This window comes from Gopherus flavomarginatus, chromosome 3 (assembly GCF_025201925.1).
Source record: "Gopherus flavomarginatus isolate rGopFla2 chromosome 3, rGopFla2.mat.asm, whole genome shotgun sequence".
Lineage (NCBI taxonomy): Eukaryota > Metazoa > Chordata > Testudines > Testudinidae > Gopherus > Gopherus flavomarginatus.
The window spans coordinates 91975812-91989477 of record NC_066619.1 but is presented as its reverse complement, the minus strand read 5'-3'; positions in this window follow the sequence as shown (position 1 = coordinate 91989477).

The following is a 13666-nucleotide window of genomic DNA, read 5'->3' as shown; positions in this document are numbered from 1 at the left end:
CTCTTTAAATCTAATCCTTTGCTTAGGCTTCTAAAGCAGCCTTGCCCCTTCCCCGGGTTTAGGCTGCTTTGCTGGTGGGGGAACCCGGGCCCACCCACTACTCTGGGTTCCAATTTAGGGACTCTTGTCATAAACAGATAGCTAAGGGTTAATGTTCTTTTACCTGTAAAGGGTTAACACAGGGAACCAAACGCCTGACCAGAGGACCAATCAGGAAACAAGACTTTTTCAAATCTGGGTGGAGGGAAGTTTGAGTGTGGGTCCTTTGTTCTTGGTCTGTCCTTTTCTCGGCTCTGAGAGTGACCACAGGAATCTCCAGGCTTTCTAATCTTCTGTTTCCAAGTTGTAAGTACAAGGATAGTAAGACAATAGGTTTATATTGTTTTGTTTTGTATTTACATTTGTGTAGTTGCTGGAGTGTATTCTTTTTGGATAAGGCTGTTTATTCATTTTCTTTTAAGCAATTGACCCTGTATATTGTCACCTTAATAAAGAGACCATTTTATGTCCTTTTTCTTTCTTTTTATATAAAGCTTTCTTTTTAAGACCTGTTGGAGTTTTTCTCTAGTGGGGACTCCAGGGAATTGAGTCTGCAGCTCACCAGGGAATTGGTGGGAGGAAGAAGTCAGGGGGAAAATCTCTTTGTGTTAGATTTACTAAGCCTGACTTTGCATACCCTCTGGGTGAGGGGGTAGAGAGATTAGATCTCTCGGTACTTGTGTTTCAAGGACTTGAAGCAGGGAGTATCCTAGGGTCCCCAGGGCGGGGAAATCTGGGAGGAGGTAAAGAGGGTGGAATCCCTTTGTTTAGATTCATGGAGCTTGAATCTGTATATCTCTCCAGGAACCCAGGGAGGGAACACCTGGAGGGGAGGAGGGGGAAGGGAAATGGTTTATTCCCCTTTGTTGTGAGACTCAAGGAATCTGAGTCTCGGGGTCCCCCAAGGAAGGTTTTGGGGAGACCACAGTGAGCTAGGCACTGTATAATTCCTGGCTGGTGGCAGCGATACCAGGTCCAAGCTGATAACTAAGCTTGGAGGTTTTCATGCTAACACCCACATTTTGGACGCTAAGGTCCAGATCTGGGAAGAAATGTTATGACAACTCTATAAACAGCATCCACATACGGCTTTCTGTAATTAGTTGCTGCCACATTCCCTGGGCTTCTCCCCACCTGTTCCCTTCACCTCCACTCACTACCTTAGATTAAAGTTCTAAGGTCTTCTCTCCCTAGGGCCAGTAAATGCAGCCAGTTAAGCTCCTTCATCAACCATCTTGTTCCAGCCACAAACTGATCGGCTCAGGCCCTGCAGCTTTTTAATCTGAGCATTCTGGGCTCTGATTGGTTGCTTCCATACAGCCTTTCTAAGCAGGTATGTAGGATCTATCTTTGATGCTCCTTTCATGGGGTGGGGTGTACTAGGATCGCAGGGCCTCCAGCAGGGGTCCACAAAGGGTCAGGTAGCCCCTGTCACAATGTCCTGTAAATTGTATCTGCTACTTTCCAAATTCACATTTCTCATGCAGTGAGGCCAGCTTGTTGGAAGCATAAAATTGTGTGTAGTTGCCCATCCTGTTCACTTTTATCTCTGCCATATATCATCACATCATCTATATGGCAAAGATGCCAGGTAAACGCAATGTGATCTGACAGATTCTCTTTTGGAAATGTTCTGGTGCTGAAGAGTTCTCAAATGAAAGATAATGGAAACAATACTTCCAAACAGAATGGTGAATGTAGTTAAAGTAGAGATTCTTTAGCAAGGGGAATTTTGCCATTAGGTATTGGTACTACACACAGGTCAGTTGGTTCTTCCATCTGGGAAATAACCCCCATATCTGTCATTCTCAGGTTTTTCTTTGACTTTCCCTAGCAAGAAACTAGGGATGCAGTGTGGCGCTGAAAGAGCAAAAGACAATCATTGACTGCAACTGGTTTATTTTATATTCCCCTAACAGCTTTCCTAGCCCTATGAAGACGTGTGGATACATCTCTTATATAGTTTGCTTTTTGCCATTAATGTGTTCCTGTTTCTCTCAGAGATGAGGAGTTATTAGTCTATTACATAGTGTTTGATAAAGAACTCTCCATCCTTACCCCAGTTTCTCCAATTTACTATTAGTAGCCCCACAAAATTTATTTGGTCTTTGCAGATCTCCAGCCTGGTATCAATTATAATATTTTTTGAAACAATGGTGACTGCAGTCCCAGTATCAGTTTTGAATATAAGGTTCTGACTGTTTAGATTCATGCTAATGTACCAGTTGCCTGTTCTACTGAGGATATAATTCCTATAAGTATGGACTCATTGTCATCTGAAAACACTTTCTCTTGGAGTGATTCCAATACTCTTGGTGACTTGCATGCATAAAAAATGTCTCATTTTTTGGCATTTCCTAGATCCTGTCTCTCTTGCTGGATGTTGCTGCGAGCTGTGGCTTGGCATCTTGCCACATTCACAGCTTTCCCAACCTCTGCTCCTATTAAGATTCTTTTTTTCCCTCCTTCCATTCTCTAGTTGTGCACTGTTCTTATGTTGTGAATTGGGTATGTCTGCTCCTTTCATACTTGTCTCTCCTCTTTACTGTGTTAGTATTTTCTGATGCAGTCTCCCCCATCCTGCTGGCATGTAAGTCACATTCCTGGTTCTTTATGGCTTCTTGCATCCTTGCTTTTGATAGTATGAGATTGGAGTCTAACTGAAGCCGTGCTGATAAATTGGTGTGTCTTCTACTAACAACTATCCTGTCTCTTATTAGTTCTTTTAATATTCCACCTTTGCAATATTCAGCAAGACTTTGAACTGCAGTAGTAAAAGCCTCAGCTGTTTCCCCTTGATCCTGGCACCTTCTATTAAATTTGGCCATTTCACATATAATATTCTGTCTGCCTATGAAATGGGCATCAAAAGACTTTTGCTTTAGCATATTCTTTCTTTTCCTTATCAGTGAGGCAAAGGGCATAAGAGGATATCATCTACAGCATCACCTATGGCAAATATTAGGGCATTGACCTGGTATTCTTGTATTTTCTCTGAAAGCAGAAGCCATCCAGAATTGCTCAAATCTATAGATCCAGCACAGTCAGTTGTCTGAGTTGCCAAAATCAAAGCTTCTCTAACACGGCCATTTATGTGATTGGCTCATTGCTGCTCTGAGACAAGGGTCTGCCTCCTTCCTGATACCGATTTCACAGGTCCCCCCCTGATTTTTCACTTTTCCTTATTACCCACTCATTCACCTCCCTGGCAGGCTTGGGGTCTCTTCCTTTCTGGATTCACTCACTTCTAACACCATTTAGCATAAGGACACTGTCATAAACAGATAAGTAAGAGTTAATAGAACAGAAGTACTTCATATCTCTTTTGCCTGTAAAGGGTTAACAAGATCAGTGAGCCAGGCTGTCACCTGACCAGAGGACCAATCAGGGGACAGGATACTTTCAAATCTTGAGGGAGGAAAGTTTGTGTATGTGCTGTTAGTTTTTGGTGGTTGTTCACTCTGGGGGCTCAGAGGGATCAGACTTGCAACCAGGTTTCTCTCCAATCTCTCCGATACAGGCTCCTATAAGTTTAGAATAGTGAGTACTAGGTGATAAGGCGAGTTAGGCTTATGGTTGTTTTCTTTATTTGCAAATGTGCATTTGGCTGAAAGGAGTTCAAATTGGTATTTTGCTGAAAAGATTTTAATTTGTACTTGTATACTTAGGCTGGGAGAGTACTCCCAGTGTCTATAACTGAAAGACCCTGTACCTATTCCATTTTTTAAATTTACAAAGATAATTTTTACTGTTTTTTTCTCTTTAATTAAAAGTTTCTTGTTTAAGAACCTGATTGTTTTTTTATTCTGGTGAGACCCCAGGGGACTGGGTCTGGATCCACCAGGGAACTGGTGGGGAGAAAGGAGGGAAGGGGGAGAGAAAGGTTAATTTTCTCTCTCTGTGTTAGGATTACTTTCTCTCTCAGGGAGAGTCTGGGAGGGGGAAAGGGGAAGGTGCATTTTCCTCTCTGTTTAAGATTCAAGGAGTTTGAATCACAGTGATCTTCCAGGGTAACCCAGGGAGGGGAAGCCTGGGAGAGGCAACGGTGAGGGAAAGGGTTTACTTTCCTTGTGTTAAGATTCAGAGGGTCTGGGTCTTGGGGGTCCCCGGGCAAGGTTTTGTGGGGACCAGAGTGTACCAGGCACTGGAATTCCTGGTTGGTGGCAGTGCTACAGGTCCTAAGATGGTAATCAAGCTTAGAGAAATTCATGCTGGTACCCCATCTCTTGGACGCTAAGGTTCAGAGTGGGGATTATACCATGACAGACACAAACACCAACCAAGATATTCCTATGTTTAAGCTCCTTGCCGAAATGCAACCTGTTCCCCTCTGGTAACCGTGGAAGACCAGGAACTCTGTAACACTCCATTACACCAACGAATGCAAGCCTCTGTGGTGAAAATACACACTCCTTTTAGCAAAACTGTGAACTTTGAGGTAATTTTCCGCAGAGGATATTTGTCTTCCCTACTACAGTCAGATTTTTGTAGTGAATTAGTTGGAGGGGGAGAGACAAAACTGAGAAGTATTTTGTTTGTTTTTTTCCAGGGTGTTTGGTCTTTCTCCCCTTTGTTTTTTGCAAAACATTGTTTTTTTTAGTCTCATTCCATCATATGAAATGGCTCTGGATGTTTAGGAAAACCATGCCTATTTTATATTCTGGTGCTTCTTAGTGCTTAGGTATGGATGTTACTTACGCGTTCCTCTCATAAAAATAAAAATTTCTCAGAGGGTGGAAAGTAGAAAAAACCCAACAACTCTGAGCCAGGTCCTCAGTTGGTTAAACAAACAAAAAAAAAATTAACATAGCTCCACTGATGCCAAGACCAGCTGAAGATCTGATCTAAATAATTACTTAGAGATTGGCCCATCCCTAAATCCTGATTTTGAGCACCTCAACGTGCAGGAGTTTTCGAGTCCATTCTTTTGATTTGGGCCATCGCCAAGTGTTTTGAACTGCTGAGGCTTGAGTCCAGATATCCCATAAATAAGAGCTTCCAACTTGCTCCCAGTTTCACAGCTGATGTCTCTATCCAGCTGAATTATTCCTCTCTTTCCTTGAAATGCTCTGTAATAAATTAATAATTTATGCTAATTGAAGCGATACTGCTTGGAGCCAAGCTGATCAAATACAAACGTTGCTAGGCCCACTGAAAGCAGTTGCTGAAATCCTAATGGCCCCCAAAGAGATCAAAATCTATTTGTGTGTAGGGGTGGGCAGTTCAGTGATGGGAGGAGAGTTAGGCTGATGGAAATTTGTTCAATTTTGTCCCTTCTCCCTCTCCCAAAGGAAAGACTGGTGTAGCCAGAATCCTGAAACAGCAATACACACACTACTGTTCTTTAATAGGTGGGTTAGGTTTCTGAAGAGTTGATGAGTGATGGTTCCTGTTTCTTTATTTACCTCTTTAGAGAAATGAATCAGACTGTAGACCCCAAAATCTCCTGTGGTTCACTAGATCCAAGCTCCTTCAGCCAACAGGGCTGCATCCTGTTTTATTTTCTTTATTATCTAATTTTTTTCTTCAAATACCCCCAAGAGATGCTCTATTGACTACCTCCCTTGGCTGACTAAGTGCCTAATTGCTCTGGTTTGGCTGTGCCTTTAAGGCACAGTTTTGTGTAGTGGGAGCTGCAGAGCAGTCCAGCTGGCTTTGAGAGCATGTGTTACAGAAGTACTCTATAAGAGAGAGTCCTTTGTGTGAGTGTGTGAGAGAGAGAGATATGGGCTAGGTGAAAATTTTCAATTTGAACAGAAAATTGGGGATTTGATTACATAAAACATTTTTGTGGAAAGTGTCTGCTTTCCTTGACATTTTTTGATGTAGGTTTTCATAGACTCATAGACTTTGTGGTCAGAACGGACCATTATGATCATCTAGCCTGACCTCCTGCACAATACAGGCCACAGAATCTCACCCACCCACTCCTGTGACAAACCCCTAACCTATGTCTGAGTTATTGAAGTCCTCAAATTGTGGTTTGAAGACCTCAAGCTGCAGAGAATCCACCAGCAAGTGACCCGTGCCCCATGCTGCAGAGGAAGGTGAAAAACCTCCAGGGCCTCTGCCAATTTGCCCTGGAGGAAAATTCCTTCCCGACCCCAAATATGGTGATCAGCTAAACCCTGAGCATGTGGGCAAGACTCACCAGCCAGCACCCAGGAAAGAATTCTCTGTAGTAACTCAGATCCCAACCCATCTAACATCCCATCACAGACCACTGGGTATACTTACCTGCTGATAATCAAAGATGAATTAATTGCCAAAATTAGGCTATTCCATCATGCCACCCCCTCCATAAACTTATCAAGCTTAGTCTTGAAGCCAGATATGTCTTTTGCCCCCACTACTCCCCTTGGAAGGCTGTTTCAGAACTTCACTCCTCTAATGGTTAGAAACCTTCACCTAATTTCAAGTCTAAACAGTTTGCTAATAAAAAAAAAGTTCTATTGGAAACAGCACAAAATTCAGTTTTCAGCCAAAAGCCTAAGCTGTCCCTTGAAAATTTAATCAAAAGTTAAAATTTGCTGTATGAAACAGATCAGATGCCAGCAGCTGGTACTCAAGAATATGCAGCAGGACCCATAGGTAAATCTGTGATAGAGATCATTCTCGATTCAAGGGATGCCATGATGATGATGATTGTTCCTGGGGTTTGTAGGAGCAGTATAACTGCTTGCTGTTGTGCACTGAAGAAGCTATTTGTTGTGCACCTTCTGGAGCTGGAGGGAGCTTACCCGGCTAGGAGCAGTGCCTGTATTTCCTTGAGTGCAGAGACCACAAAAGCCTGATTTCCAAAGATACTGAACCTAGGGCCGGTGCAAGGAAGTTTTGTACCCTAGGTGAAACTTCCACCTTGTGCCCCCCTCAGCTCTGCAGCAGCTCCTCTCTGCCCTGAGGCGCCCCCTCCCCCCCGCAGCAGCTCCCCACCCCCACAGCCCTGTGGTACCTCCCCACCCCAGGTCACCTCTGCTCCGCGTCCTCTCCAAGCATGCTGCTATGCTCTAATTCTCCTCCCAGGCTTGCGGTGCCAAACAGCTGATTGGTGCCGCAAGCCTGGGAGGCGGGAGAAGTGAAGCAGCAACTGTGCAGTGAACCCCTGGGCTGCCGGCGGCGTGCTGACCCTGGGGAACCCCTGGGCTGCTGGCTGCCGGCGGCGGCGCGCTGACCCTGGGGAACCCCTGGGCTGCCGGTGAGCTGACTCAGGGGAACTCCTGGGCTGCCGGCGAGCTGACTCAGGGGAGCCCCTCGGCTGCTGGCGGCCCACTGACTCAGGGGAACCCCTGGGCTGCCGGTGGCGGTGCACTGACCCAGGGGAATCCCTGGGCTACTGGTGGGAGCTCAGAGTCCCTCTCCCTCCCAGGGCAGCGGCCGCTCAAACACTTAAAAAAAAAATTGGAGGGCACCGCTTTTTGGCGCCCCCAAATCATGGCGCCCTAGGCAACTGCCTAGTCTGCCTAAATGGTAGCACTGGCCCTGACTGAATCCTGTAGCTGCAGCCTGCAAATACTTTAGTAATCAGGTCCAGTTGTCCCTAGCTTTTGCAACAGGCCTGCAAAGGGGAAGGTCCCTCCCATTCCTCGAGCGCTCCCTGAAAGAAGGTAGAGCCTCAATGGGGAAGCAATCTGCACAGCTGGAAATTGCTGTTCAAGACTGCATATGTTGAGCTTCCTCAGCCACCAAGGACTGGATGTTATTTCTCACAGTCCTCATATCACTTCAGCTGCCCTTTTCTCACTGATCAAAAGAACTCATCATAAACCTCCTCAGAACCTTTCATAATTCTTCTCTTTGATGGGATGGGAGTTCCACCAAGATTTTCCACAATGGGTGCCCACAGTTTGGCTTCTGAATCCATATTGAGATGCTTAAATAGGTGCCCTGATTTTCCGACATGCTGAACACTGAGGAGCTCCCCCCAAAGCCTATGGGAGGTGCTGGGTGCTCAGCATGTCTAAATATGGACTCAGGAACCTCATGTTTGGTGCTCACTATGGAAAAACTTGACCCATGACTTTGGATGGTCCCTGTTCAACACTTGCTATACTGCTGGATGCTGCAGAAGTAATATTCATAATTACTGATATTTAATTATATACTTTTGGTACATGATTCAGGGCCATGAAGCTGAGTATATAGTTAGACTTGTTACTGATGCACTCACCTCCTATTTTCCCTATTGATTTTTATGCTCATTTGTTGCATCTTGTCTTAAATTTGATCATAAACTTTTAGGCATGGGCAATATTTTCCTGTGTATTTGTACAACACCTAGCACAGTGGGGCTCGGATGCTGATTAGAAACTTTGGATACTACAGAAATAATAACTAATAATAATAAGAATAGTAGTAAATAACATCCTAATCTTCTGGGCCTTTTAAAGATAACTAGCCAAGACAATGATGTTTGCTACAACATTCTCTGTGAATGCACCCAGGCTTTTTTATTTTTATTTCATAAACATAGCAAGAAATCTGTAGTATCAAAGTCTTGATTCACTGCAGCTGTAATCTCCTTTATGCTAGTGGGTTCAGGAGTTAGAGATAGTCATAGATACACCACCAACCTTAAAAGCTGAGAGTTTACTTTGAATGTTACAAGCAAATGTATTAAACGAAATGATAAAAAAGTAATAAGGCTAAAACAAATTTTCAGTGCTCACCAAGCAACATTTGGTGCATGACCTGAGGGGAAGGCAAAAGTGGCTGCATGCTACCTTTGTGCTCCTCAATCCCTGGGCTGCAAGGGGTAGGGTTAGCCTCTGGTTTAAATTAGAGCTACCTCAGGGCAGCTCTAATTTATGCCATTGGATAGTGGCTCCCCTAGAGGTCATTACTTGTCTGGGAATCGTCAGAGCACAGTCACACTCTGACTATGCTGTCTCTCTGGCTGTGTCCCCAACACATACCTATACGACAGCCTGCAAAAGGGGCTCTCTCTATTATGCAAGAAACTCCCTATTCCAAGGTAATCCTCAAGCTGCCTGGTTAAATCAGCTTTACAGAGCCTCTTTGCTATCAAAGACATGCAAAAGGGCTGTAGCAGGACCAATGATTTGGTCCAGATAATTTGTATAGAGATTGTGCTGAGCTGCAAAATTCAGTTTTGAGTTAAGATCTTGATTTCAAATGCCACAGAGTTGTGGGATGTTTGAACCCAGAGCTTTCCTTTGTACTGCTCTAGTGATAGTCTCAAACTTCAGAGCCAGGTTTTGGTTTCTAAAACTTCCTTAAAGTATGGAGATGTTTGGCTCTGCGGTTTTGGTTCAGGCTTATCTCTAGTTTGGATACATTAGATAAAATATAATAAAAGGTAAAATACACTTCACGGAAATCACAAAGATTTCTTCCTAGTCTTCTCCTGTCCCAATATGATGACCATTGATCTTCGAAGTGTAATTTTAAAAGTATGTCAATGAATCAGTACTCAAGTCACTAGTTGCATTATTTATACAATCAATAATGATGGCCACAAAGATGTTAAAATGAGTATGTTTGATGGTTGCTTGAGATCTTTGGGGAGTTAAAGTCAATAAGAAGAGAATTTCAGGATACTAAAAGAGACCAAAATCAGGATTCATGACAAGGGGCATCCCACTTACACTGAGATAAATCAGGAATTCAGTGAAGCTACACCAGTGTAAAGCCAACATAAGTGTGATATTTGGGCCAGATTCTGATACCCTTATCACACCAATGGTCCCAATGGCATCCATGGAATGACTCATGGAAAAAGTACTATTTAACACAATATAACGGTGTCAATGTTGCCCAGATAAGGACATTAATCTGTTTCCTCAGTTTGCACGTTCTCAAACAGGCAGCTGTATCATCCCTGTAAAGTCCATGGAGTTGCCACTTTAAAAAACAGAATTGCTCCTTTTTAAAATTATTCAGTGAGATGTGTGAACCCTTCACAAATACTGAAAGCACTAATCCCACTATAACAAAACACAAAGTGGGAACTAGTGGAGCAGCTAAAAAATGAACAGGTTTGAAACATGGTAGTGGTGTAATTGTTGTCATGTTCATAGAGGAATGTTCTTGAAGGATAAGCTTTTAGTGTACACCAGACAAGTTATACAGGAATGTTCAGAATAGGAAAGAGTTAAGGTGGTGCTGCTTAAAACTAAGGGGCTGATTCTTCATCACTTTACTCCAGTGTCATGTTGAGGTCAGTGGAGTTATACTGGCACAGACTGGTATAACTCCCTAGAGAATCAGGCCCTAAATATGGAATTCAGGCTTCCGTGAACCTTTGAAGTATTTCTTTGGATTTGTAAAGTTCACAAAACTAGTTTGATCTTACTAACCTTTGAAAAGGAAGTACGTATACTAGCCCAGAGTCTTTGAAGCATAGGTACTGACTTAGTGGGTGTTCCAGGGCTGGGCAGAGAGGGGGTGGGAAGAGGCAGGATGGGAGTGCGGGCTTAGGGGAAAGGGACAGGTGGGGGTGGGACCTGGGGTGGAGCAGGGGTTTGAGCACACCTGGGCCTGCGCCTATGCTCTGGAGTGTTCAATTCCTGCTAGGCACAGCACAGAGCGAGTGCTATCAGGGAGCAGGTTATGGCTACTTGATTCTCTATATGCTTCCAACCCTGAGTGCCAGTTAGAACAGCCTGGGAGCTGCCCTACTGTATCCCAGATCACTATGGTCCCCAAAGGACCATATACCAGCAGGGATTGTTGGAATTCATCACTCTCTGGCCATTTCCTCTCTCCATCTCTGCAGCAAAGGCAGTCTGAGTGAGGTATAGGAGCCAACAATCTCTCTGCCTGCTAGGGATGCCCCAAAGAAGGAGATATCCCCAGAGAGAGATTTATGGTCATTCTGTGCTGGTTTTGTACCACACTAGTCACACACAAAAGAAAAAAAAAAAGCAGAGCACAGTGGATAATCTTGCCCATCATATTTATATTTTTATCCTAGAATTTCTCTCCCCCTTCTTCTGTTTCTCTTTGTCACAGCTTCTCCATGTGGGACTTTCATTCTGTTAACTGCCTGCTCCATATTTGTCTCCTTTTCCCCCCCATGTTGGATCTTTCCCATCTCTCTCCCCTACCCCAAGAAAAACCTCCAATAACATTCAAGTCAAACTTTTGAACCTATAATGCCCAATTGATTTCAAATTGGGAAAAAAATTTACTTCCCTTGTCTTAAAAATGTATTGCTAGTAAATACATATGTACTGAGAATACCCATAGTATAATACAGAGCAGATATGAGTGACTGGGAAGAGTATGTATAAATAATGGGCATGAAATTGTGGTTCAATTATTAATAGATTATCACTATCAATAAATAAGTATATAAATCTCACATGTTTACCATAAATTACATCCATTAGGTCCTGCTTTCCTCAAGCACATAAATCCATATAGTCTGAGCATACATAATATATTTATGGATTTAAAGGAGCTGGTGTAATAGTTCTCTTTGAGGAGATAATGTTTTGGTCAATAGTTTGTTAAAATGTCTCAAATGAAGCAAATGGGCTTCGAGGGTATTATTTATGGAGACTCAGGAGCGCAATGCATAAAACATAAATAAAATTTCTCGTCAGCCAAGAGAACACAAACCCACTAACTTCTGACACTGAAGGGAAGCCAGTGAAAAACTGACCCTGGTATTTTGGATTACTTTGCAGCTTGAGGATCTTTGTAATAGATCCTGGGTGATCTCCGAGGGCTTGGCTATACTTGCAGAAGTAGAGCGCTGGGAGTTAAACCAGCCTTCGTAGACAGCAGCAGGGAAAATGCTGCCATGTGTTTACAATGTCAGCTGCAAGCGCAGTGGTGTGGCCACATTAGCAGCTCTCGCAATACCACAGAGAGCAGTGCATTGTGGTACCTATCCCAGTGTGCAAGCGACTGCAGCATGCTTTTCAAATGAGGGGGGGTGGAGCGTAACAGGGAGTGTGTTGTGTGTTTATGGGGGGAGAGACAGTGTGTTTTGGGGAGCAGAGAGTGTGACAGCATGCTGTCTTGTAAGTTTAGACAGCAGCAGACCCCCCCGCCTCTCTCTCTCTCTCTCACACACACACACACACACACACACACACACGCACACGCACAAATGCCTGCCTCCACAGCAGCAGCATTCCACAGTAATGGTTTGCTTTGTGCCCCAGGGCAGATAAGCATGCCGGCTGTCAGAAACAGAGCTTTGAAAGGGGATATCCACATGCCTGCAGCTGAGTTCAAAACAAATAACAGAATGGCCCCTTGACTTCAGGGGATTATGGGACATTTCTGGACGCCAATCACAGTGCAGTAATGCAACACATCGTCCACACTGACACCCGGGCATTTCAGACAGGGTGCAGCAAGCTTTATGCTTCTTGTAGAGGTGGATTACCAGGAGCGCTCCAACTGCAGAGTCCAGGCGCTCTCAGTGCTTTGCCAGTGTGGACACCTCAGGAATTGGGCACTTGAGGCTGATTTAATGCCCTCTAACTTGCAAGTGTAGCCAAGTCCTGAGAGTTTTAACATAAGGGACAAGCATAGAAGCATGACCAAAAACAAACAACCCCACCTTATTTTAATTGCCTTTGTATTGTAAATGTAGTTTTTCCTTTGTCTTAAATCCAATGGCCTGTATATTTCGCAGCATCTTGCTAAACACTAACTTCCCTCCTGCCACATATGCTACTCCAATAGCTGAGCAGAAGGGAGAGGACACACCTCATAAATTTAGATACAGAGACAATGGGAGAGAAGCACTAATGACCTCCTTCATTATAATTTTTGTAATTACAAAATATAATTACAGATTACCTTCTGTCCCTGAAAGAAGCAAGGACATGCTCGGGTTCCACTCCAGTTTAGCAAGGAGGAGCACCTGATGGTAGTATCCAATCAGTGCATAACAACTCTGTTGGACAAGAAGCACCCAGACTTCTTTGAAGAAGTGTGGTGTTTAGATGTTGCTTGTGATTATTAGAAGTGGGAGCACTGGCTGTTGGGAGTCTGAAAGGACATGAAACAGGAAGGAGGAGTTGAGGAGGCAGAGTGAGAGTTACAGAGGGTGCAGCAGCAGCTTGGTAAAGAGGTTTCCACTTCAAAGTCCTGTTGAAGTTTGTTAGTACCTTGCCTGCTTGAGACAACAAGAAGGGACTGTGCCTTCCTATGTCTGTACAGTGCTTAGCGCATTTTTGGTGCTACTATAATGCAGATAATAAGGAGTTCATTTATACAAGGTGTACTGTTAGTATCCCTTGATGAGACAGTAGCTTCAAGCTAAGAGACTTAGAGTCTGATCCATGTACCATTCAGTTCAACTGAAAGATGCCTATTGGATTGAATGGAAGGACCACCCTGGGACCTGGATAGGTCCCTTGTGATGAGTAGGGCTGGTTGGAAAACAATTGTTTTGTGAAAAATGTCAATATTTTGAAACTTGTCATTGTTCTGATGCAGAACAAAAGTTAAACTTTTTGAAACTTTTCATTAAAGAACACTTGAGCACGAGGCCCAAGAATAGCCGAGGGGCTGGAGCGCTAACGGAGGATGTTTGAGACCCAGGTTCAAATCCCTGCTTTGCCTGGTTCAGAGCAGGAATTTGAGCTTGGGTCTCCCACATGTCCATTTAGGGCACTATTAGGTTTAGTCTGTTGGTCGGTCT